Source organism: Bos mutus, chromosome X (genome assembly GCF_027580195.1).
Source record: "Bos mutus isolate GX-2022 chromosome X, NWIPB_WYAK_1.1, whole genome shotgun sequence".
NCBI lineage: Eukaryota > Metazoa > Chordata > Mammalia > Artiodactyla > Bovidae > Bos > Bos mutus.
The window spans coordinates 80,745,194-80,769,617 of NC_091646.1; the positions used below are offsets into that span (position 1 = coordinate 80,745,194).

At 45.5% G+C, this 24,424-nt stretch overlaps 1 long non-coding RNA gene across 2 annotated transcripts in view; it reads right to left on the bottom strand.

Annotated features, from left to right (window-relative positions):
• LOC138986379 (uncharacterized) overlaps window positions 1-11,308 on the bottom strand; it is a 56,948-nt gene extending 45,640 nt beyond the window's left edge. Inside the window, exons 1-3 of one of the 2 annotated variants that reach the window (XR_011463218.1) lie at window positions 11,119-11,308; window positions 10,245-10,339; window positions 9,628-9,705 (exon numbers count right to left, since the gene is read on the bottom strand). This is a non-coding gene — a long non-coding RNA (uncharacterized lncRNA). The remainder of the gene's footprint in view (window positions 1-9,627; window positions 9,706-10,244; window positions 10,340-11,118) is intronic. The other variant, XR_011463219.1, reaches the window with a different exon arrangement.
• Window positions 11,309-24,424: the final 13,116 nt, after the last annotated feature.

Here is a 24,424-nt window from a genome sequence, read left to right on the forward strand (position 1 = left end):
TCTCCAACAGATATTTAGTCCCTGTGCTTGTATCATTCCAAACTACATGTTCTTCTGAAGCCACACTTATGCCTGAGCCTCTGCACATGCTCTTCCAAACCCCCAGCCTCAACCATACCCTTAACCAACTACTACTCATCCTTCAAGACCCAGCTCATACAGCACTCCTATGAAGCCTACTCTGAGCCCCTCTGCTAGTCCCCCTGAGGTAGAGTTAGGTATTTTCTGCCCTCTATTCCCTCGCACTTTGGACTTATCTCTAACACTTAGCACATGGTGTTGTCATATATTTGTCTGGGTTGCCAGTTAGTCTGAGCTTCTGGAGGGCAAGGATTGTGATTTTTCCATCTCTCTAACTTCCCTATAGCACAGAACCTGCACAAAGGAAGTACTTAGAGAATATTTGACAAATTCTATTGCTCTGTCGGGGTTTACTGGTATTCATTCTGAAAATTGCTAGTCTCCCCTTCAAGTTAAAGCCCTGATAACTGAACAAAATAGTTTAAGGTTAGTATGAACAGCACTGAGGAAACTGGATTATCACCTTTCATTTTAGCCCATTTTTGTCCATAGCCCTTAGATCTAGGGCTAAGATCTCAATACCTTATTTACAAGCCAGGCTTTGAAGTCTAAGATCTTATTAAGGTTAACAAGCCAGCCTTTGAGTACCGCCCCCTCAACCAATTCACTGCCTGACAAATAGCTCTGCTTAGTCAATGGTCCTCACCTAGGCTATACATTCAAAAATCAGCTGGGGAGCTTTTCAACATCCTGCTGCTCAGGAGGCCTGGCAGGTCGGTTACTTTAGAATCTCTGGGGGTGGGCCTCAGACATCAGTGCTTCTTGAAGTTACCCAGGTGATCCCAAAGAGCTGTCAAGCTTGACAGTCACTGGTAGATTTAAATCCATACAGATCCCGCCCCTGGCTCTGCTTTTATTTTTTCCTCCCAACCCTACCCTTTCTTCATACCCTGTCTCCATGCTCCTCCTCTCTCACTCCCACTGGCTTGTTCTCCAGTTGTTCACATTTATTGCCTTGATATGACCTGAATGGAAACTGAGTAGTGGAAACAGCCCTGAGCTGGGAAAGCCTACATTGAGCCTGGGTCTCTGCCCCTTTGTGGTCTTAGCCCTTCATTCTGGATGTTTGTTTCCTCTTGAGTTGAATGGGGGATCATGCTACTTGTTCTGCCTTCTTAAGAGGCTTGTGTGAGGAGCACAGGAAATAACAGACCCTTCTTTGGAAGGAATGATGCTAAAGCTGAAACTCCAGTACTTTGGCCACCTCATGCGAAGAGTTGACTCATTGGAAAAGACTCTGATGCTGGGAGGGATTGGGGGCAGGAGGAGAAGGGGACGACAGAGGATGTGATGGCTGGATGGCATCACCGACTCGATGGACGTGAGTTTGAGTGAACTCCGGGAGTTGGTGATGGACAGGGAGGCCTGGCGTGCTACGATTCATGGGGTTGCAAAGAGTCGGACACAACTGAGCGACTGAACTGAACTGAAAGTTCTTTGGGTGCTGGAGAGCACTGTGGAGATGCAGGGAGTATCTAGAGCTGCACAACCAGCATAAGGGCCATGCAGTGTTAATACCACTCATGCAATACAAGACCATATCAGGAATTCCCTGGCAATCCAGTGGTTAGGACTCTGTGCTTTCACTGAAGTGGGGCATGGGTTCAGTCCCTGGTCGGGGAACTAAGATCCCACATGCCACAAGGTAACTAAGCCCACGCACCACAACTAGAGAAAGCCCTCCTACCACAAGGAAGAGCCGGAGCACTGCAATGAAGACCTAGTGCAGCCAAATACACACACACACACAACCTGGGGAGATTTCTGGTGGTTCAGGGTTTAGGATTCGTGCTTTCACTACCATGGTCTGGATTCAATTCCTGGTTGAGAAACTGAGATCGCACAAGCTGCACAGCGTGGCCAAAATAATAAAATAAAATAAAAACCAAATTTGAAGGTTTGACAAAATGTGAAGCATTTTGTCAGCACTATGACAAAATGTGAAGGTTTGATAAAAGTAGCAGTGTTTTATATTATTCTCTACTTTTCTGTACACTTGAAAAGAAGATGATAAAATAACTATACAAGAGAAAGACATAAACTTTTTTTGGCTGCACTAAGTCCTCCTTGCAGTGCATGGGCTGTTTGTTGCTGTGCATGGGCTTTCTCTAGTTACAGCAAGCGGGGGCTACTCTCTAGTTGCGGGCTTCTCATTGCAATAGCTTCTCTTGCTGCAGAGTATAGGCTCTAGGTGCACGGGCTTCAGTAGTAGCAGCTCTTAGGCTGTAGAGTGCAGGCTCAGTACTTGTGGCATATGGGCTTAGTTGTCCCACACCATGTGCGATCTTGGTTCTCGAACCAGGGATAGAATCTGTGTTAACCACGGGACCACCAGGAAAGTTCCAAGATACAAACACTTTTAAAGCAAAATAAATCAAAGGGATTTTTATCATCATCTTGTCCTAGCTTAATTTTATTGTCCACCCTGGTATAGTGTCAGGAAATGATATATCTTGGAATTGACAGCTGCTTCAAATCCTTTTTGTAAGATAGAGATGTATAAATCAATAACAATAAATTTTTTTAAAACTTGTCTGTTTCCTCTACCTGATTTTGGACATGTTGCTGAGGACATTTTTGCATGCACTCCACCAAGTAATGAATGCTCAGTATGTTCCCTTGAAGAAAACAAAAGGAATGGGAGAGACCCAGGAAGAGCCTGAAGGGGAAGAGGGAATAAGGGTTCCTTCACTTGGATGAAGTCACCCTCAGGTGTCAGTGGCTACCCAACTATCATCCTCTCCCTTGTTGAGTTGCCGCTGCAGTTTCTTGTAGAGGGGTTGAACAATTCCACTGTGCAGCCACTAGGGGCTCTGTAATAAGGTAACAAAATCACAGTTCATGGTGCTCTTTTTTTTTTTAATTATGTATTTATTTATTTGGCTGTGCCAGGTCCTAGTCGCAGCACATAGGTCTTTGATCCTCGTTACTTTTTTTACTGCAGGATCTATAGTTGTGGCATGTGAGCTCTTAGTTGTGGCATGTGGGATCTAGTTCCCTGACCAGGGATGGAATCCAGGCCCCTTGCAATGGGAGTGCCACTGGACCACCAAGGAAGTCCCTATAATGCTTTTTAAGACAGTTGCTCCGCTTTTTCAACAACCTCAGAACTGATCTGCTACTTGGAAAACACGGGCCTGGTAAACAAGCTACAGTTCACCCGTGTAGCACTTTCATTTGATTCAGACACGGGTGCCCTCCTGGGCAGAGGCAGCTCCTCTGGGTTCAGTGTGGCTAGGCTGTGGATTTTAGAAAAAGGCCCCTGGAACTTCCCTGGTGGTCCCTGGTGGTTAAGACTCCATGCTTCCAGTGCAGGGGGCTAGGGTTCAATCCCTGGTGGGGGAACTAAGATCCCACATTCTGCAAGGCAAAAAAGCAAAGAAAAAGCCCCCCTCTCTCCTGGCTGGCACAGCCTTGCACCAAGATCCACAGCACAGCTAGGTGAACATAGAAACGATTGACTTTAGGATCCCTCATCCTAAGAAGACCGTCTCTTCAGCAAGTGGTGTTGGGAAGTTGGGTAGCTACATGTAAATCAATGAAGCTATAATACACCTTCACATTATATACTAAAATAAACTCAAAATGGCTTAAAGACTTTATAAGACAAGACACCACAAAACTCCTAGAAGAGAATATAGGCAAAACAGTCTCTGACATAAATTATACCAAGGTTTCCTTAGGTCAGTCTCCCAAGGCAATAGAAATAAAAGCAAAAACAAACAAATGAGACCTAATCAAACTTATAAGCTTTGGCACAGCAAAGAAAGTCATAAACAAAACAAAAATACATTCTATGAACTTGGAGAAAATATTTGCAAATGATGCAACTGACAAAGGCTTAATTTCCAAAATACACAAACAGCCCCTACAATTCAATAACACACACAAAAAACAAATAACCCAGTTGAAAAATGGGCAGAAGACCTAAATAGACATTTCTGCAAAGAAGACACACGTATGGCCAATTCAGTTCAATTAAGCCACTCACTCGTGTCCGACTCTTTGCAACCCCATGGACTGCAGCACACCAGGCTTCACTGTCTATCACCAACTCCTGGGGCCTCCTCAAACTCATGTCCATTGAACCAACCATCTCATCCTCAATCATCCTCTTCTCCTCCTGCCTTCAATTTTTCCCAGCATCAGGGTCTTTTTCAATAAGTCAGTTCTTCACGTCAGGTGGCCAAAGTATTGGAGCTTCAGCTTCAGCATCAGTCCTTCCAATGAATATTCAGGACTGATTTCCTTTAGGATTGACTGGTTTGATCTCCTTACTGTCCAAGGGGCTCTCAAGAGTCTTCTCCAACACTCAGTTCAAAAGCATCAATTCTTTGGTTGCTCAGCTACTACTGGAAAAACCATAGCTTTGACTATATGGACCTTTGTCGGTAATGTCTCTGCTTTTTAGGCACATGAAAAGATGTTCAATATCACTAATTATTAGAGAAATGCAAATCAAAACTATAATGAGGTACCATCTCATACCAGCTAGAATGGCCATTATTAAAAAGTCTACAAATAACAAATGCTGGAGAGGGTGTAGTGAGAAGGCAGCCCTCTTACACTGTTGGTAGGAACGTAAATTGGTGCAGCCACTATGGAATACAGTACACACACACACACACACACACAGGAATATTACTCTAGCCATAAAAAAGAATGAAATCATGCCATTTGCAGCAACATGGATGGACCTAGAGATTATCATACAAAGCAAAGTAAGTCAGAAAGAGAAAGACAAATACTATATGATATCATTTATATGTGGAATCTAAAATATGATATAAATCAATATATTTATGAAACAAAAACAGACTCACAGATATAGAGAGCAGATTTGTGGTTGCCAAGGGGAAGGTGGGTAGGAGAGGGAAGGAATGGGAGTTTGGGATTAGCAGATGCCAACTATTATACATAGGACGGATAAAAAACAAGGTCCTACTATATAGGATGATATTTAATATCCTGTGATAAACCATAATGGAAAAGAGTATGATACATATATATATATATACACATACATATATATATGGAGAAGGCAATGGCACGCCACTCCAGTACTCTTGCCTGGAAAATCCCATAAATGGAGGAGCCTGGTAGGCTGCAGTCCATGCGGTCGCTAAGGGTCGGACATGACTGAGCGACTTCACTTTCACTTCTCACTTTCATGCATTGGAAAAGGAAATGGCAACCCACTCCAGTGTTCTTGCCTGGAGAATCCCGGGGACAGGGGAGCCTGGTGGGCTACCATCTATGGGGTCGCACAGAGTCGGACACGACTGAAGTGACTTAGCAACAGCAGCAGCAGCATATATATATATAGCTGAGTCACTTTGCTGTACAGCAGGAACTAAATACAATATTGTAAATCAACTGCTGCTGCTAAGTCGCTCAGTCGTGCCCAACTCTTAGCGACCCCATGGACTGGAGCCTACCAGGCTCCTCCGTCCATGGGATTTTCCAGACAAGAGTACTGGAGTGGGGTGCCATTGCCTTCTCCAACTACATTTCAATAAAATTTTAAAATAAATAAAATGAGACAGTTAAAAAAATGATCCTCCATCCTCACCCTCTCAGCACAAGATGTCTTCTGTACAGGGAAAACTTTCATGACTTTATAGGGCAGTACTGCTAACACATAAAATAAGTACTTGTGATTTGGCTTGTGACTATCCCCAAGATCTCAGACTTCAATTGTCCCACCCTCCCCTGCTTTCCTGCACTGCTTTCACTGCATGTTATCTGCATTCCCAAGCCACTGGCCTTTACTCTGGCCCTGGCTGAGAGAAGCCTGGTCCTGCCTCAGGGCTTTTCACTTGCTCTCCCTGCCTTGCCGCTCCCACTTCTTTCTTTACTTCCCAAACCTTTGCACATCAGGGTTTTCAGTTCACCAATACAGCCAATCCTTTCTCCAAGTCTCCCAGGCCTTCAGTACCCTCACTAACCCCTGAAAGTCTTATTTACAAGTTTATTGTTGATTCCACCTCCCTAGAGAACTGTGAAATCTCTTTGCAGGGAACACTCCATTCAAATATCACCACCCCTCCCACCCAAACCCTGTACTAAGGGACTTGCCCAAATTTTAGCCTGACTTCTAACAGCCTTCCCTGGTGGCTCAGATGGTAAAGTGTCTGCCTACAATGCAGGAGACCTGGGTTCAATCCCTGGGGAGGGAAGATCTCCTGGAGAAGGAAATGGCAGCCCACTCCGGTATTCTTGCCTGGAAAATCCCATGGATAGTGGAACCTGGTAGGCTACAGTCCATGGGGTCACAAAGAGTTGGACACGACTGAGCAACTTCACTTTCACTTCACTTTCTAACAGCCTAAGGCTGGGTGCCTGGATGACATAGCCTCCTTTTAAGTTCCTGTCTGAAAAAGTTCAGGGTTTGTCAAAACAAGCTACCATTTGTTCTAGCCAACACCTGATGACAGGCCGCTGATCTCTCTTACAGCATTTACTAAAAAGGGCTTACAATTGTGAATTCCTCTGTCTCTTTGATTGTGAATTCCTCTGTCTCTTTGAGATGTACTCTTTGGGACCCTATGGACTGTAGCCTGCCAAGTTCCTCTGTCCATGGGATTCTCCAGACAAGAATACTGGAGTGGGTTACCATGCCCGCCTCCAGGGGAATCTTCCTGACCCAGGGATCGAACCTGAGTCTCTTGTGTCTCCTGCATTGACAGGCAGGTTCTTTACCACTGAAGCCCATATATATACATATACGTTTATGTATATACATATATCTCCTAGGACTCAGAAACATCTTTCTCAAGGTCCTGAGAGCCAGTCCTTTGAAATATAATCAAGGAAGGATAGGGCCTCCGTTTCCTTCCCAGTAACTATGAGAGGATAGAATAATCCTAACTTCAATAATTGCCAGCTAACAGACACAGCTGGCCTAATTGTAAGCCAATAGGGTAGGGGCCTCCCCAGAAGAAAAGAACCAGATACAGCTTTTTGACATAAGAGAAGCCATTTTATCACACCGGTCAGAATGGCCACCATTAAAAAGTCTACAAATAACAAATGCTGGAAAGGGTGTGGAGAAAAGGGAACTCTCCTGCACTGTTGGTGGGAATGTAAATTTGTGCAGCCACTATGGAAAATAGTATGGAGTTTTCTTAAAAAACTAAAAAGGTCTCTTACCTTCTCAAATGGCCTACTCTGTCAATAGAGTATGTATCTCCCTGAATAAACTTGCTTTCAGTCTAAAAACTAAAAAGAGTTGTCATATGATCCAGTAATTCCACTCCCAGACATATATTCAGAGAAAGTAGCACTATTTACAATAGCCAAGACATGGAAGCAACCTAAATGTCCATCGATATATGAATGGACAAAGATGTAGTAAATGTATACAATGTAATATTATTCAGTCATAAAAAAGAATGAAATAATGCCACTTGCAGAAACATGGATGGACCTAGAGATTATCATATTAAGTGAAGTATATCAAGAAAGAGAAAGAAGGGAATTATCTGCTGGACCAGTGGTTAGGACTCAGCACTTTCACCGCTGGAGCCCGGTTCCTTGGTCTGAGAACGAAGATCCCAAAAGCCGCAAGGCATGCCAAAAAAAAGAGAGAGAGAGAGAGAGAAAGAGAAAGACAAATACCATATGATATCACTTATATGTGGAATCTAAAATATGACACAAATGAGCTTATCTACGAAACAGAAACAGACTCACAGACTTAGAAAACAGACTTATAGTTGCCAAGCGGGAGGAGAGGTAGGGAAAAGAAGGACTAGGAGTTTGGGATTAGTGAAAGCAACCTATTATACATAGGATGGATAAACAACAAGGTCCTACTGTATGGCACAGAGAGCTATAGTCAATATTCTGTAGTAAACCATAATAGAAAAGAATATGCCATATATATATATATATATATATAACTGAATAACTATGCTGTACACCAGAAACTAACACAACATTGTAAATCAACTATACTTCAATTTTAAAAAGAGAGAGAGAAGCCATTTTAGGCCTAAGCCATTTCGTGATCTAAGCCTGGACACAATGATTGCCCTTGAAGATGTGCCCTTGAACACATCTTAAGGAAACAAAAGAACAAACAACTGTTGTCAGGAAAGAGAAGTAATAATAGCAAAGATAATGAATCAGCTGTAAAGACTCTCAGTTCTGTTTCAAAGGTAAAGATTAGCCTGAAGCACTTTCTTGAGCTGTTTTGCAGAATTTAAACCTACCTCCAGCACTCAATCACCAGATCAACTGGAACCTAAGGGATGATGATGTTGACCTTTGCTGACCATCATGGCTTCAACTATAGCTTGGACTCTGACAACTTTTGCCCCAGTTCTATGCTGAATTTTCCACTGCTCAAGCTCCCCCCACCCCAACCCTGCCATGGATATACACACACCACGCAATCTCCTAATAGAATATTTATTTACCCTCGGCTTAAAACTTCCCCAATTTTGCTGTTCAGGGAGACACTGCTTTGGGGAAAATCCCCACTGTTTTCCTTACTTGCTTCAAGTAATAATAAATCCTTCTTTCTCCCGCTCTTTGCCTCGGTTGTATCTTTTGGCTCGACACCCACCAGGAAGCAAACCCAGTTTTTGAGTAACATAATCGCTCTTACACTGACCAACTGTATTTCTAAAATTTTTCACTTCCCTCACTCTACTTGAGCCCCTGCTTGTTCCTCCTCTCCCTCTCTCATTCTCCCTTTAAAACACCCTGCACAAATCGGAATGGAGTCCAGCTTTTTCCCCTACTGTCAGTACTTACTAAACAACATCTGTTTTCACTGCTTTAGAGTCTCAGTTCAGTTCAGTCACTCAGTCATGTCCGACTGCAGCACGCCAAGCTTCCCTGTCCATCACCAACTTCCGGAGCTTGCTCAAAACTCATATCTATGGAGTTGGTGATGCCATCCAACCATCTCATCCTCTGTCTAGCTTTGCTGTCTAGCTTTAAAGTCTAGCTTTGTTGATATTTTACACTCTCTACCTTCACCCTCCCTCAGAGGGAAGGGACCATGTTTATTTTGTTCACTGCTGAATCCTAAGTGCCTCCAAGAATGACTGGCACAACAAACATTTGCTGAATGAACAAATAAATGTTTGTTAAAATGCATATAGTAGGGGACTTCCCTGGTGGTCCTGTAGTTAAGAATCTGCCAATGCAGGGCACACAGGTTCAATCCCTGTTCTGAGAAGATTCCACATGCCATGGGGCAAATAATCCCGCACACCACAACTACTGAGCCTGTGCATTCTAGAGCCCACACGCCACAAAAGAGGAGCCACCGCAATGAGAAGTCCACACATGGCAACTAGAGAGTAGTCCCCGCTTGATACAACTAGAGAAAGTGCATAGCAACAAAGACCCAGCACGGCCACAAATAGATAAAATAAAAAATGTTTTTTTAAAATGCATGTAGTAAAACGACCCTGTTGGGCTGCTACCCCGCAGGCCTACAAGGCCTGTGCATGCCCAGCTTCAAGACCGAAGAAAAAGCCCAGAGCCCAAGACAGAGACATCAGTGGTTTAATGGATGTGGGATCTTACATGTCTGAAGCAAGGTCCTGGAGCGACACCTCACTGTGTGTTGTGGATGACGGGCAGTACATGGCTGCAGTCTTCGCCCTGGGGAAGGGGAGACTGCCAGTTATAGGGGGAATTGACGTCAGGTTGGCTCATTGGTTACCAGAAACTAGCAGAGGAGCACGCCCCTCACTGCCCCACTGATAAGAACATTCGTCAGTAGCTGGGGCCTGGGGCAAGTATGTGGGAAAGTCAGTCATGTGAGTAGGGTATAGGTGAAGCAGGCACTGGTCCAGCAGGGGATGTACACAGAGCAAGAGAACAGCCATCTTGAGTGATCCTTGACCATACAGACCCCAAGATGGGCAGATAAGAGGCCTAGATTTTAGTCTCGTCATTTGTCTTGGTTAACTTGTTATGTGAGTCAAGTTGCTTCATCAACTTGGTTCAACTACTATCTGTGTAATCTGGGGCAGCATATGGAACATCTCTTTGTCTCCATATCCAAGCAATTCCTTCTGCACAAGATTATTGAGAATACTGAAATGGTGTATGAGAAACACAGCAGTGTGAGAGTAGGTGCTCAGGGAATAAGTTCCAAGTTTGACCTTTTAGTGGGTATCCCTTATCTGGTCTCTTACCCAGATTGTAGATTGTGTACATCTGTAGGTTGTCCTCTTAGAGGAGTGCAGACTCTGGAGCCAGACTGCCTTGAATGTGAAGTCCTGCTTTACTCCTTATTAGAGAACAACTCACATGCTTATCTGTAAACTGAGGGTGATTGTAATCCCTACCTCATAGGGTTGTCCTGAGGCCTAACAAAGTAAATATACTCAAAACAGCACCTCATATATACATGTTACTTAATATGACTGGGCCGTCTTCATTCAGAAGAAGCATCAAGCTTCAAGAGCCCCAGTGCCTCTGTGACTTCACACCTGTAGCTGGAGTAGTCAAAGGCTCCCTTCGCTGTCCTTACAAGGGTCTGGGGGTCAGAAGTCAGTTATTAACCCAGTCTCAGATTGGGCCAACTAGCACATAATTCCGTCTTCACTGGGCCAATTCGTACCTCATTCAGTCTACACTACCTGTTCTGTGGTCTGAAGTCACTCTTCTGTGCCCCGCGAATGCTCCCCTCGGCTTATCTGTGGAAGCAGCGGTTTTCCCAGGCCAGAGACGGCTCCAGAGCAATTTTTTCAATTGCTGTAATCCCACCCTGTTCCACGGACCCCCTTTTCGACTCAGAGTCCCCCGGAGTGTGGGTGAGCCCTTTGGAACTGACTGAAAGACTGAGGGTGGGGTCTGGCGCGGTTACTGTGCAAATTTAGTTTTTCTTCAGGGGGACGATATGGGGTACAATGGACCTAAGATTGAGTCCTCTCTAGGCCTCGGAGATGTGAGGACGGGATGGAGAGGGGTTTCCTCTGGGTCTAACACACCCACCCCGTTCCGTTCTCTGGTTTTTTGCCTCCCGCGGGCACCACAAACTGCAACCCGGAAGAAAGGAGGACCCACAAGCGCTACCGTCGAGGACTCTGCGCCTGCCTAAACTGCCCCGGGCGGCCGCACCCCTCCTCTTCTCTCTGTGACCTGTTGTTGTCGCACGCCGCTTTGTCCACATCTCCTAACAGTCACTTCCTATGGGTCTGGCCGCAGTCGTCCCCTCAATCGCACTGGCCAGTTCCACAACTGACTCTCCCGCCCCTCCGGCAGAACGGGGCGAGCAGGACGCGCATGCGCAGACCCCACCTCCACAGAGCACAGCGCGACCCCTCGGAGGGCCTGACAGGGGCGGAAGGAGCATGCGCAGATGCCGCGAACCGCTCCGGAAGGGAAGATGTGCTGAGTGGGTGGGTATTGGCAAAGCCAGACCTGTTCATCTCCGCGCCCCTGCTGCCCTCCTTCTCGCTGAGTCTTATCTTCCCATACTCGATCAGAACTATAGGACAGCCGCGTATCGGAATCTTAGTGTGAATCCTTCCGTTTAGCTAGCAACCCCTCTAAAAAAAGAAGACTGAGTTAATAAAAATCATATTTAATCCGTTGACTTGCTTAGAATGGGTGACTCCTGTAGATCACCGTCCAGTCCTTGGTTCCAGAGCAGGCGACTCTTCTTCCTCACTTGGCAGTGGCAGAAATAAAAGGGGAACTTGCCCCCTGCCAAGCCCCTTTGCTAGACTCTGGGTTCCTACCTTCTGAGCCCCTTTGCCAGTCTCTTCGAGGGCCTGAGCCATCTTTGGGCTCCCTGTGATGACGGATCAAGGTCTCCTCACCGTGTCCCACATCCCCGCCAATGGGACAGTTTCACATGGTGCAAATGGCTTAGGGTGGAGGGCACAAGCACTACGCATGACAGTTACTACTGACAGACCACCTTTTATACTAGATATGATGCACTAGGATAGAGTGAGTATTCGACCCACTTCACGGAGGAGGAAACTGAGGCCAGAAGAGGAAGACAATTCGACCCAGATCACACAGCCATCCCTTCAGTAGGTGCATGATCAAGACTTACCACAGACAGACAGTGCCTCTAAATCCTCACACTTGGAATAGGAACCCCCGCCCTGTGTGCCCCCCACTTCTGGGTGTTGCCCAGTCACACTGGCAGGATTTTCACTGGCACCTCTGCCTCGCCTGGGCTGACTCATCTCCTGCACCCATTTGTTCTGTTCAGAGTCTTTCCTAACTCAACCCAGGCGGGCACGGAGGGGATTTGAGGGCCAGTGCTCCCCTCATAGTTCAGTAGGTAAAGAATCTGCCTGCAATGCAGGAGACCTAGGATCGATTCCTGGGTTAGGAAAATCCCCTGGAGAAGGAAATGGCAACCCACTCCAGTATTCTTGCCTGGAAAATCCCATGGACAGAGGAGCCTGGCAGGCTACAGTCCATGGGGTTCCAAGAGTCAGACAAGAGTTGGTGACTAAACCACCAGAATTGTTGGAGAATTCTCCGCCAGAATTGTTGGAGAATTCTCCACCAAAATCGTCGGAGAAACTAGTCTAGGTCCAGGGCTGGAAAGCTGGGAGGCCCTGAGAGGGCCAGCCCTGGGTTGGCCTCTGGCCAGGTGCAGGGCAGGGGTGCTTTGCACCTCCTGGAGGAGGGGTGATGAGGAGCCCCAAGGGAGAAGCATGCTTCCACCTGCATTACCTCCCTCCTCCCAGGCTCCTGCTCCCTGAGGGCGGTGGCTGTCACTCCCAGCTTCTTCAGCGCCAGCTGGCTCCATCTTCTCAGCCTTTGCGCCTGCCTTTCCTGCTTTCCTACCAGCTTGGCTGCTGGGTCGATATGTCAATCATGTGAAGACAAGGTGGATACAAGTGGAACTGAGGCAGTGTACTGATCACAAGACTTTGATTCCACCAAATGATGCAGGTTTATTGGGATGTCACACATATGCATTCATTCACTCAACAAACTGTGTTCTTTGCCAGGCCCTGAATGGCAAATGAAGGATTCAGAGATCAGAATACAACCATGAACTCTCAGGGATCAGGGTAGGTACTGGTGCAGAGGTGGGCATAGAGAGCCATGGGAGCCTGAGGAGGAATATCTCAACATCAGGGTGGTTATCCGTGCAGTAGGGTTGCCATATTTAGAAAATAAAAAATAGAGAGCCCCACTCTGATATGAATTTCAGTTAAATAACAAATAATTTTCATTAGTGATATTGGGGGAGTATGTAATTTCCTCAGTTCTGTCTCACCGCAGCAAAAATTTGAATCAATGGATGGATCAGTGTTACAGCTCAGTTTTATTTGGAAAGCAAAGGAAAATACATCCTCCAGGCGTGAGGGTGGGCCGACCCAAAAGACTTGAAGAGAAGAGAAGCCAGAAGTTCAATTTTGGCTCCTCTTTTTATATGTTTTTTCTCCTCCCCCTGAGCCTGTCCTATGTAAATTGGGCTAGCCAGGAGGGCTGTTTGTTTCACCTAAGGTTCTCACTCCAGTCCTCTGAACTTCCTTTGTTCTATTTTCACGGGCTTTTTCCTTTCTTTGTCTTTTAGCCACAGCCATTATGGACTCCTTTTTCCTATTCTAACTACCTAACAGGAATAAATGAGTTAACAACTACATAAGGAAAAGAAAAATATACTTAAAACTGTACCTGGCCTTTAGGAAGAGCTATGTAAATATTAACTACTGTTACTCTTCAGAGTAGTGTCTCAGCCTTTTTTTATGCTAAGGACACTTCTGGAAATCTGGTGAAATCTAAAGAAACCCTTCCCAGAATAATGCATGCATAAGATAAATAAAGATTACAAAAGAACTACAAATACTAAAATAAGAAAGATATCTATAACATAGTTATATAAGTACTTCTTTATTAATATATTAAATATCAAACTCTATCAACAGGTTTAGTGACTAACATAATTTCAAAATAGTGATGTAATTTGAGAGACCTGAAACAACTATGATGTGCTATGAAAATCTGATTTCTATTGGTGACAAAGCCACAGGTACTGCTAATACTACTGTAATTTGTTAACCACATTTCCTATAATGACATGCTACATATCTGTTAGTGATAGTGAAAATAAAGATGCAACCTTCCCCCCCAAATCCATGGGCTCCTTAAATTCTCTCTAGAGACTCTGAAAGGACCCTGGACCCTGGGTTAAGAACTATTGCGTTTAAAGTAAATGGAGCCATTAGCTGAACACTTCCTCTCTTGTCACCTCCAACCTTGTCTCTGCCCCTACTTTCTTTCCTCGGGTCTCAGAGAAGAGAAGTCCTATCTTGGGCTTGCCCTTCCCACTGGGCTCTTGGTCTCAACCTCTCCCACTTCCTTGGGGAATTGTGCCATTGAGCATCTCCTCTCTTTATTGTTTGAACCTCTGTCTCAAGATAATTAGAAAATAGGGAACAGAGTGAACTCAACTTTTGCACACAATAGATACTCATCAGTAAGGGTGCATGAGGGCCAGAGGTGAGCCGAGAGGCATGTCAGGGACAACAGAACCAGCAACATCCGGCATTACCCAGAGTTAAGGTTAGGGTTATCTCTACCGGAGGTGAGAGAAGAGCAAAGGTTTTTCTTTACTCCTGGGAGATAAAAACCACAGGATAATCCATTTAACCCTTGTGGGTGCCTGCAGTTATCCTGGCAAAGGCACTAGCTCCGACTCTGAGATGACGCTGACAAATATAAAGGACCCCAGCAGATGAGTGTGGAGAGCAACTGAACATGTGCCTATAATTTGAGTGAGTTGGGGCACAATTCAAATGAATGGTTTAAATTCTGAAGGAGTGTGTGGGTTGTGAGAATGACTTCAGTGAACATCTGAGAGCATGCTGAGGACGCATGCTAACCAAGTGTTTATCATTTGTATAAATGGAACTGATGTCTAAATGAGCCTGTGTGATGCCAGCCTAAGGTCATGATGACTTTACCTTTGCCCAAATCAATGGCCATTTTTCAGCCTTTGTGTAATCAGAACTTTCTGACTGCACTTGACACGGTTGACCAACTCTCCCTCCTAGAAACTACCCCTTAGCTTTCATGACACCTCTTTTTCCTGGTTCCCTCTGCTTAGCTGTTTCTTCTTGGCCTTCTCCCTGAGTTCCTTTTCTGGGGAGTCCATCTATCTCCTGGTTTCAGTAGTGCCTGTATGCTGAGGACTTTCCACTCTCTAGGCTCATTTTTTCCACTGAATTTCAGAATGAGACAGCCAATCATTTTCTGTCCCCATACACCAGATGTTCCTTAGGCACCTCCAACACATATCCTAAACTTAATCATTGCCTCCAACATCTGTTCTATCTCAGTTCAGTTCAGTTCAGTTGCTCAGTTGTGTCTGACTCTTTGCGACCCCATGAATTGCAGCATGCCAGGCCTCCCTATCCATCACCAACTCCCAGAGTTCACTCAAACTCACGTCCATCGAGTCGGTGATATCATCCAGCCATCTCATCCTCTGTCATCCCCTTCTCCTCCTGCCCCCAATCCCTCCCAGCATTAGAGTCTTTTCCAATGAGCCAACTCCTCACATGAGGTGTCCAAAGTTCTGGAGTTTCAGCTTCAGCATCATTCCTTCCAAAGAACACCCAGGACTGGTGTTGGATCTCCTTGCAGTCCAAGGGACTCTCAAGAATCTTCTCCACCACAGTTCAAAAGCATCAATTCTTAGGCACTCAGCTTTCTTCACAGTCCAACTCTCACATCCATACATGACCACTGGTAAAACCATAGCCTTGACTAGGCAGACCTTTGTTGGCAAAGTAATGTCTCTGCTTTTCAATATGTTATCTAGGTTGGTCATAACTTTCCTTCCAAGGAGTAAGCGTCTTTTAATTTCATGGCTGCAATCACCATCTGCAGTGATTTTGGAACCCCCAAAAATAAAATCTGACACTGTTTCCACTGTTTCCCCATCTATTTCCCATGAAGTGATGGCACCGGATGCCATGATCTTCGTTTTCTGAATGTTGAGCTTTAAGCCAACTTTTTCACTCTCCTCTTTCACTTTCATCAAGAGGCTTTTGAGTTCCTCTTCACTTTCTGCCATAAGGGTGGTGTCATCTGCATATCTGAGGTTATTGATATTTCTCCCAGCAATCTCGATTCCAGCTTGTGCTTCTTCCAGCCCAGTGTTTCTCATGATGTACTCTGCATATAAGTTAAATAAGCAGGGTGACAATATGCAGCCTTGACGTACTCCTTTTCCTATTTGGAACCAGTCTGTTGTTCCATGTCCAATTCTAACTGTTGCTTCCTGACCTGCATATAGATTTCTCAAGAGGCAGGTCAGGTTCTATCTCAGTTGGTAGCAATACCATCTTCACAGACACCCAAACTGGACCCTGGGAATGATGCCCTCTTCACTCCATCTAACCAGCTGCCAAATTATGATGATCTAATGCCTACATCCTCCTTAAATTTGGCACCTCCTCTCTATCTTCCTCCTATCACAACCCAAAATCTCTTGTCTGTACTATTATAACTAGTGAGATCTCCCTGTTGTCTCTCTTAAAAGAAGCCTCCAAGAAGCCAGAAGGAACCTCTTCCTAAAGCTAAAATTTTAATATGTTACCCCCTCCTTGCTTTAAACCCTTTGACTGGTTCTCTCTCACTTCTAGGCCTCTCAATAAGTTGCTGCATTATGATTGTCTGACTTCAGCCTGTACAACACTACTTTTCAGCAACAATATATGACTTTAAACTCCCCACAGTAGTGCTACCAGGTGAGATAAAAGATGCTAAGTAATGAAATTTGAATTTCAGATAAACAACAAATAAATTTTAGTATAAATATCTCCCAGGCAGTATTGGGGACATACTGATACTAATATTGTGGTTTCCCTGATGCCTCAGATGGTAAAGAATCTGCCTGCGGTGCAGGAGACCCAGGTTTGGCCCCTGGGCTGTGAACCTCCCCTGGAGAAGGGAACGGCTATCCACTCCAGCATTCTTGCCTGGACAATCCCATAGACAGGGGAGCCTGATGGGTTACAGTCCATGGAGTCGCAGAGTCAGAAACGACTGAGCAAGTAACACTTTCACTTCTTTTCACACTAAAATTATTTGTTACTGTCAGGGGAGTGTGCAGTTTCCTCAGTTCTGTCTTGCTACAGCAAAAATTTGAAGTGACAGACAGGTCAGTGTTACAGCTCAGTTTTATTTGGCAAGTAAACGAAAATACATCCTTGAGGCATGAGGGTGGGCTGACCCAAAAGACACAAAGAGAAGAGAAGCCAGCTCAATTTTGGCTCCTCTTTTTATATGTTTTTCTCCTCCCCCTGAGTTTGCCCTATGTAAATTGGGCTAGCCAGGAGGGCTGTTTGTTTCACCTGAGGTTCTCACTCCAGTCCTCCGAACTTCCTTTGTTCTATTTTCACGGGCTTTTTCCTTTCTTTGTCTTTTAGCCACAGCCATTATGGACTCCTTTTTCCTATTCTAACTACCTAACATTCCCCCCTCAAGAGATGGGAGGCCCAATTCTTTGGGAATGGGGCATCAAGGTCTCTCTGGCTACTTCCTGCTGAACTGGGACAGCAAGGGGCATTGGGCCTCCCCCTCTTGCTAGTCTCAAGCCTCAGAGTCCTTATAGCGGTGTCCATATAAGGGTGAGTGATATTTTCCATGGTCAGCTGTAGTTTTATATATCCTTGTTGAACTGGCACCACATGTTGTGCTTGTTGACCTGGGCAGAGACAAAACGGGTTAGACAATCAATAATACATGGAGCAATCATAAGCAGCATCGATATGGTGATAATGATTAGTAGGGGCATTAGCCAATTCCAAATTCCCTCCCGTCAGGAGAAGGATCCCCCAAAGAGATATTGTAGCCACCCTGAGAACTCTCCAGCTCATTCTTTGAGATCCTGTAGGATCTGAATGTTTTTCTTGAGGACTCTGAAACTTTCTGTAACTTAGCTGGTGGTATTTACCCAGAAACAACATGTCTCATTCAAGGTGGCTTGAGTTCCTCTTTGTTCAGGGATCAGGAGATCTATCTCCTGTCTATTTTGGAGTACAACCCCTGCCAAGCTGTGTTGGCTTTTTAGAGCTATCCTGAGAAATCTTATCCTCAGAAACTTAATTTTGGGGGTGTTCATTAGAATGGCACTCATTTGTAGTCCTGAATAGGTATCTGAGATCTCCCAGGGGCTCACAGGTGTATTGAGTGTCCTCTTCTGTTTTCTTCCACAGCTTGACTCGTGAGTAGTGAATCCAGGAATTATGTCCTAGTACCTTGACTGCTGTGGTGGTAGAAAGTACTATAGGGTAGGGGCCCTTCCATGTGGGCTGGAGTTGAGCCTTTTGGGGACCCAACTTTCCAGACTTCAATTAGGACTTGAGTCTCTGGACCATATAGTGGTGGCTCTTTAGAATCTTTTGGGTCCTGTTTGACACACCACAAGCATATATTTTGTTGAAATTGCCCAATGGCCATGGTATAAGACTGGAGGGTCTGAGTCTCTGGATCTAGGAAGAGGTTATTGACATAAACAAAAAGTCTCCCGTATAGCATCTCATAAGAACTAAGACCAACCTGTTCCTTAGGGGCAACATGGGTGCAGAGGAGAGCTATTGGTAAAGCCTCCTTCCATCCCAGGGAGGTCTCCTGGTTTATCTTTTTTATTGCTGATTTTAAGAATTGGTTGGCTCTTTCTACTTTTCCTGAAGACTGAAGCCTCCAGGCACAATGTAGATAATAAGCAATGCTCAATGCTTTAGAGACCCCTTGGGTGACCTTAGAAGTAAATGATGTCCCATTGTCACTTTGTAATGACCTGAGCAGACCAAATCTCGGAATGGTTTCAGGGAGCAGTTTTTTTACCACCTCCTCAGCCTTCTCAGTTTGGGTAGGAAAGCCTTTAATCCATCCTATGAATGTATCTATCATGAATAATAGGTATTTATACCCTTGAGAAACTGGCATCTGGATGAAGTTCATCTGCCAGCCCTCTCCTGGGTAGGTCCCATGCCATTGGACAGGCTGGGCCAGCTCGAGTCTGCAAGCTCCTTGGGGGTTGTTTAATTGGCAAGTGGGACAAGAGGAGACCACTTACCTTATAGTCATCTGGAGGCCTGTTCCTCTGAAGGACCTTTCTAGTAATCCTTGGAGGGCCTTCTCCCCTAAATGAGTGGTGGCATGTAAGGAGTTAACCAACTTCCATTGGAGGTTCCCAGGCAGAAAAAGGAGTCCTTCCTTGTGGAACCACCCCACATGATCTTCTTGAAAGCCCTCACTCTTAGCTTTAAGAGTCTCACCTTCAGTATATGAAGGAGTTTCTGACAAATTAGTCTGTGGAACTAAGGTGGCAACCCCTATTAGGTCATTGTTCTGTAATCCTGCTCTCTTAGCTGCCTGATCAGCTGCTTGGTTTCCTTGTGCCACTTCTGTGCTCCCTTTTTGGTGTCCTTTATAATACGAGACTGAAACCTCAGTGGCCAGATGGACTGCCTCCAAGAGCCTAAGGATTTGATCACCATATTTGATTGGGGACCCTTGGGTGGTCAAGTGGCCTCTTTCTTTCCAAATAGCAGCATGTGCATGTAACACCAGAAAAACATGTTTGGAGTCAGTATAAATGGCTACTCTTCTTCTTTTTCCCAGCTCTAAAGCTCAAGTCAGGGCTATGAGCTCAGCTAATTAGGCTGAAGTACCTGGTGGCAGAGGCTTAGCCTCTATGGTCTCAAAATTGGAGACTATTGCATATCTGGCTCTTCTTTTTCCATCCAAGACAAAGCTGCTTCCATCAGTGTACCAGATTTCCTCAGGATTGGTCAGAAGATCTGACAATCCCTCTAGGGTTTTGTCCAGTGGTCCAAGGTTGCTAGGCAAGAGTGAAAGGGGAGAGAGCCCTCAGGGGTAGGCAGGAGGGTAGCTGGGTTAAGAACCTCACAAGGGGATATAGTCAGGCCTTGATTTTCCATCAGCACTACTTGATATTTGAGGATCCTTTGATCAGACATCCATAAATGGCCTCTCCCATTCAGGAGTTGTTTCACTTGATGGGTGGTAAAAATAGTTTGCCCCCAAGAGAGAGTTTTAAAGCATCTTCTATCAGGACTACAATAGCTGCAAGATTTTGAAGGCAGGGAAAGATCTCTTCCCAATAGGGAAGGACAGGGAGTAGGACACCCAGGGACCACCAGAAACTGGTGGGAAAATATTTGTCCATCCCAACAGCCAAGTGCTCAGGTGAATCTTTTTCTAATTGCTTTTCCTATAGCACCCAAAATGGTACAGGTTTGGGAGGAGAAGGCTCAGGAGAAGGAGGTCAGGACAGAATATGTAGCCCCTGTGTCAGCCAAGAAATTCTCGGACCTACCTGCCACATCCAGTTGCACCCTTGGCTCCAGCTCCACGATGGTTATCTGTGACAGGCAGGCTGGGTGGAGCGGGGGGCTTCAGTCCTGTTGAACCATCATGACAGAAGGCTTGGTGCTTGACCTTGAGGCTCTTGGGTCCCGAGGGCAGAGTGCTGCCCAATGTCCCAATTGATGGCATTTGTAGCAAGCTGTTTTAGGAGACCTGTCATGGTTTGGACACTGTTTGGCCCAAATGTCCCGCCTGTCTACAGATTGGGCATTTGCCTCGTGCCTTGTTCTTCAAGGACTCAGGGTTTGCCACAGGGTTTCCCTGGAGGGCGGCCAGCATCTGGGCATGCCTTGTCTCTTTCCCTTTCTCCCTTTCCTGGGCCTTGGCCTCCCTCTCCTGTTCTCTGTTATGACAGGTATTGGTGGCTGCCTGGACCATCTCATCTAAAGAGGCAGCAGGGTCCTGCTGCTGTAGCTGTTGTAACTTTATCCTGATGTCTGATGCACATTGGGACAGGAATTTGTCCTTTAAAATCACCTGTCACTTGTAAGAATCTACGTCCAAATTGGTAAACTGGAGGGATTCTTTTAGACTTTCCAGAAAGGCAATGGGGTTCTTGTTGGACTCCTGAGTTATTGCTGAGACCAGGCACAGTCCCACAACTAATAGGCTTCCTTCTATTTCCATGGGTGGACTTCTTTAGGGGTGAGTCTTTCTGAAGCTTATCCTACCCAGTACCATTGCAACCTGAGAGCCGGGCGTCCCCAGGTCAGGGTGCAGATCCCCAGGCAGGCTGAGGCATGACGGCCTCCTGGAGATTGAATCCCCAGGCAGGTTGAGGCATGTCAGCCTCCTGAGAATTGGATCCCTCGGCAGGTTAAGGCATGTCGATCTCCTGGGACCCCTGGACTGCGGATCCCTGAGCAGGTTGAGGTGTGACAACCTTCAGAGGACCAGATCCCTAGGCAGGTCAACGCAGGTCGACCTCCTGGGACCCACGGACTGGAGTTGGGTGTTCCCAAGGTCTTCAGTGTGACCAGTGCTCGGTAGGATTAAGGGGTTGTAATCTTAACTCAGACAGCCATTTTGCTTTTTTGCATTTCTTTTCCATGGGGATGGTATTGATCCCTGTCTCCTGTACAATGTCACGAATCTCAGTCTATAGTTCATCAGGCACTCTATCTATCAGATCTAGTCCCGTAAATCTATTTCTCACCTTACAAATAGCTGTGAAAAGAAGAAAGGCGAAAATCAAAGGAAAAAAGGAAAGATATAAGCATCTTGCTATCCAAAGAATAGCAAGAAGAGATAAGAAAGCCTTCCTCAGTGATCAATGCAAAGAAATAGAGGAAAACAACAGAATGGGAAAGACTAGAGATCTCTTCAAGAAAACTAGAGATACCAAGGGAACATTTCATGCAAAGATGGGCTCGATAAAGGACAGAAACGGTATGGACCTAACAGAAGCAGAAGATATTAAGAAAAGGTGGCAAGAATACACAGAAGGACTGTACAAAAAAGATCTTCACGACCCAGATAATCACGATGGTGTAATCACTCATCTAGAGCCAGATATCCTGGAATGTGAAGTCAAGTGGGACTTAGAAAAGCATCACTACGAACAAAGCTAGTGTAGGTGATAGAATTCCAGTTGAGCTATTTCAAATCCTGAAAGATGATGCTGTGAAAGTGCTGCACTCAATATACCACCAAATTTGGAAAACTCAGCAGTGGCCACAGGACTGGAAAAGGTCAGTTTTCATTCCAATCCCAAAGAAAGGCAATGCCAAAGAATGCTCAAACTACCACACAATTGCACTCATCACACACGCTAGTAAAGTAATGCTCAAAATTCTCCAAGCCAGGCTTCAGCAATATGTGAACCGTGAACTTCCAGATGTTCAAGCTGGTTTTAGAAAAGGCAGAGGAACCGGACCAAAGTGCCAACATCTGCTGGATCATGGAAAAGCAAGAGAGTTCCAGAAAAACATCTATTTCTGCTTTATTGACTATGCCAAAGCCTTTGACTGTGTGGCTCGCAATAAACTGTGGAAAATTCTGAAAAAGATGAGAATACCAGGCCACCTGATCTGTCTCTTGAGAAATCTGTATGCAGGTCAGGAAGCAACAGTTAGAACTGGACATGGAACAACAGACTGGTTCCAAATAGGAAAAGGAGTTTGTCAAGGCTGCATATTGTCACCCTGCTTATTTAACTTCTATGCAGAGTACATCATGAGAAACACTGGGCTGGAAGAAGCACAAGCTGGAATCGAGATTGCTGGGAGAAATATCAATAACCTCAGATATGCAGATGACACCACCCTTATGGCAGAAAGTGAAGAGGAACTCAAAAGCCTCTTGATGAAAGTGAAAGAGGAGAGTGAAAAAGTTGGCTTAAAGCTCAACATTCAGAAAACGAAGATCATGGTATCCGGTCCCATCACTTCATGGGAAATAGATGGGGAAACAGTGGAATCAATGTCAGACTTTATTTTTGGGGGCTCCAAAATCACTGCAGATGGTGACTGCAGCCATGAAATTAAAAGACACTTACTCCTTGGAAGGAAAGTTATGACCAACCTAGATAGCATATTCAAAAGCAGAGACATTACTTTGCCAACAAAGTTCCGTCTAGTCAAGGCTATGGTTTTTCCAGTGGTCATGTATGGATGTGAGAGTTGGACTGTGAAGAAGGCTGAGCGCTGAAGAATTCATGCTTTTGAACTGTGGTGTTGGAGAAGACTCTTGAGAGTCCCTTGGACTGCAAGGAGATCCAACCAGTCCATTCTGAAGGAGATCAGCCCTGGGATTTCTTTGGAAGGAATGATGCTAAAGCTGAAACTCCAGTACTTTGGCCACCTCATGCGAAGAGTTGACTCATTGGAAAAGACTCTGATGCTGGGAGGGATTGGGGGCAGGAGGAGAAGGGGACGACAGAGGATAAGATGGCTGGATGGCATCACTGACTCGATGGACGTGAGTTTGAGTGAACTCCGGGAGTTGGTGATGGACAGGCAGGCCTGGCGTGCTGCGATTCATGGGGTCGCAAAGAGTCTGACACGACTGAGGGACTGAACTGAACTGAACTGACCTGAGTGACTAAGCATAGCACAGAGTCCCTGCCATGTGGGTTTGAGTCCCAAATCTTAGGTAAACGGTTTCAAGCACAACTTTGAGAAATGGAAAGATGATGACCTGCCTAATACTTTGTAAGCAGTAGCATACATGGAGAGAGGAGCTGGAGGATGGGAGGAAAAAGCAGTGGGAAAAATGTGCCAAGGAATCTCCTTCATAATCTGTCAGAAAATATGCTAAATACCTGACCTGTGCCCACAATTTTCATTGGCCTGATCCTTGGCACAAAGGACATTAAGGACAGAAGAACCCTCACCCACTTGGGCAACAGCTACTAGGGCATAGCAGATGGTGCAACCTTTGGGACACACTGGGAAGTAGAGTAGCCCTTGCCAGAGTCCCTCAGTTGCACCCACTGCCGCTCGCCTGTTCGTTGGGGTTGGGGGGAGGTGGGTGTCGAGGAAACAAGAAAGGAGAGACTATAAAGGAATTAAGATTTTGTTAGCCATATGTCCTTCCAGCCATAGGAGCGAGGACCTCCTACCTTAATCGGAGGTCTTCTGGAACCTGAGCTGTGTGACCTTTCTGCCGAGTTTGCTTTTGTTGTCCCAGTTTCCAGCCCACTGGTCTTCTTGTCACTTCCACTGTGCTGGGTTTTCTTGAGTTCAGCTTCCACCACGGGAGCTTTCACTGAGTTGGGCTTCTGCTGTGCTTGGGCTCCGCCTCGTGGGGGCCTAGCCAAGGTTGTTTCAGCCAGGTTAAATCCGAGAAAGGGCACCATATTCCTAATAACCCTACAAAGGAGGTACTTTGATTATATCCATTTTATGGAAGAGGATAAAGAGGCACATTCAAGTAGCTTTCCCAAGGTCATCCAGTTAGCAAATGATGAAGCTGAGATTCAAACCCAAACCTCTGGTATCAGAGTCTGTGCTGAAAATTCAAGGAGTTGAATTGGTAGGATGCCAAG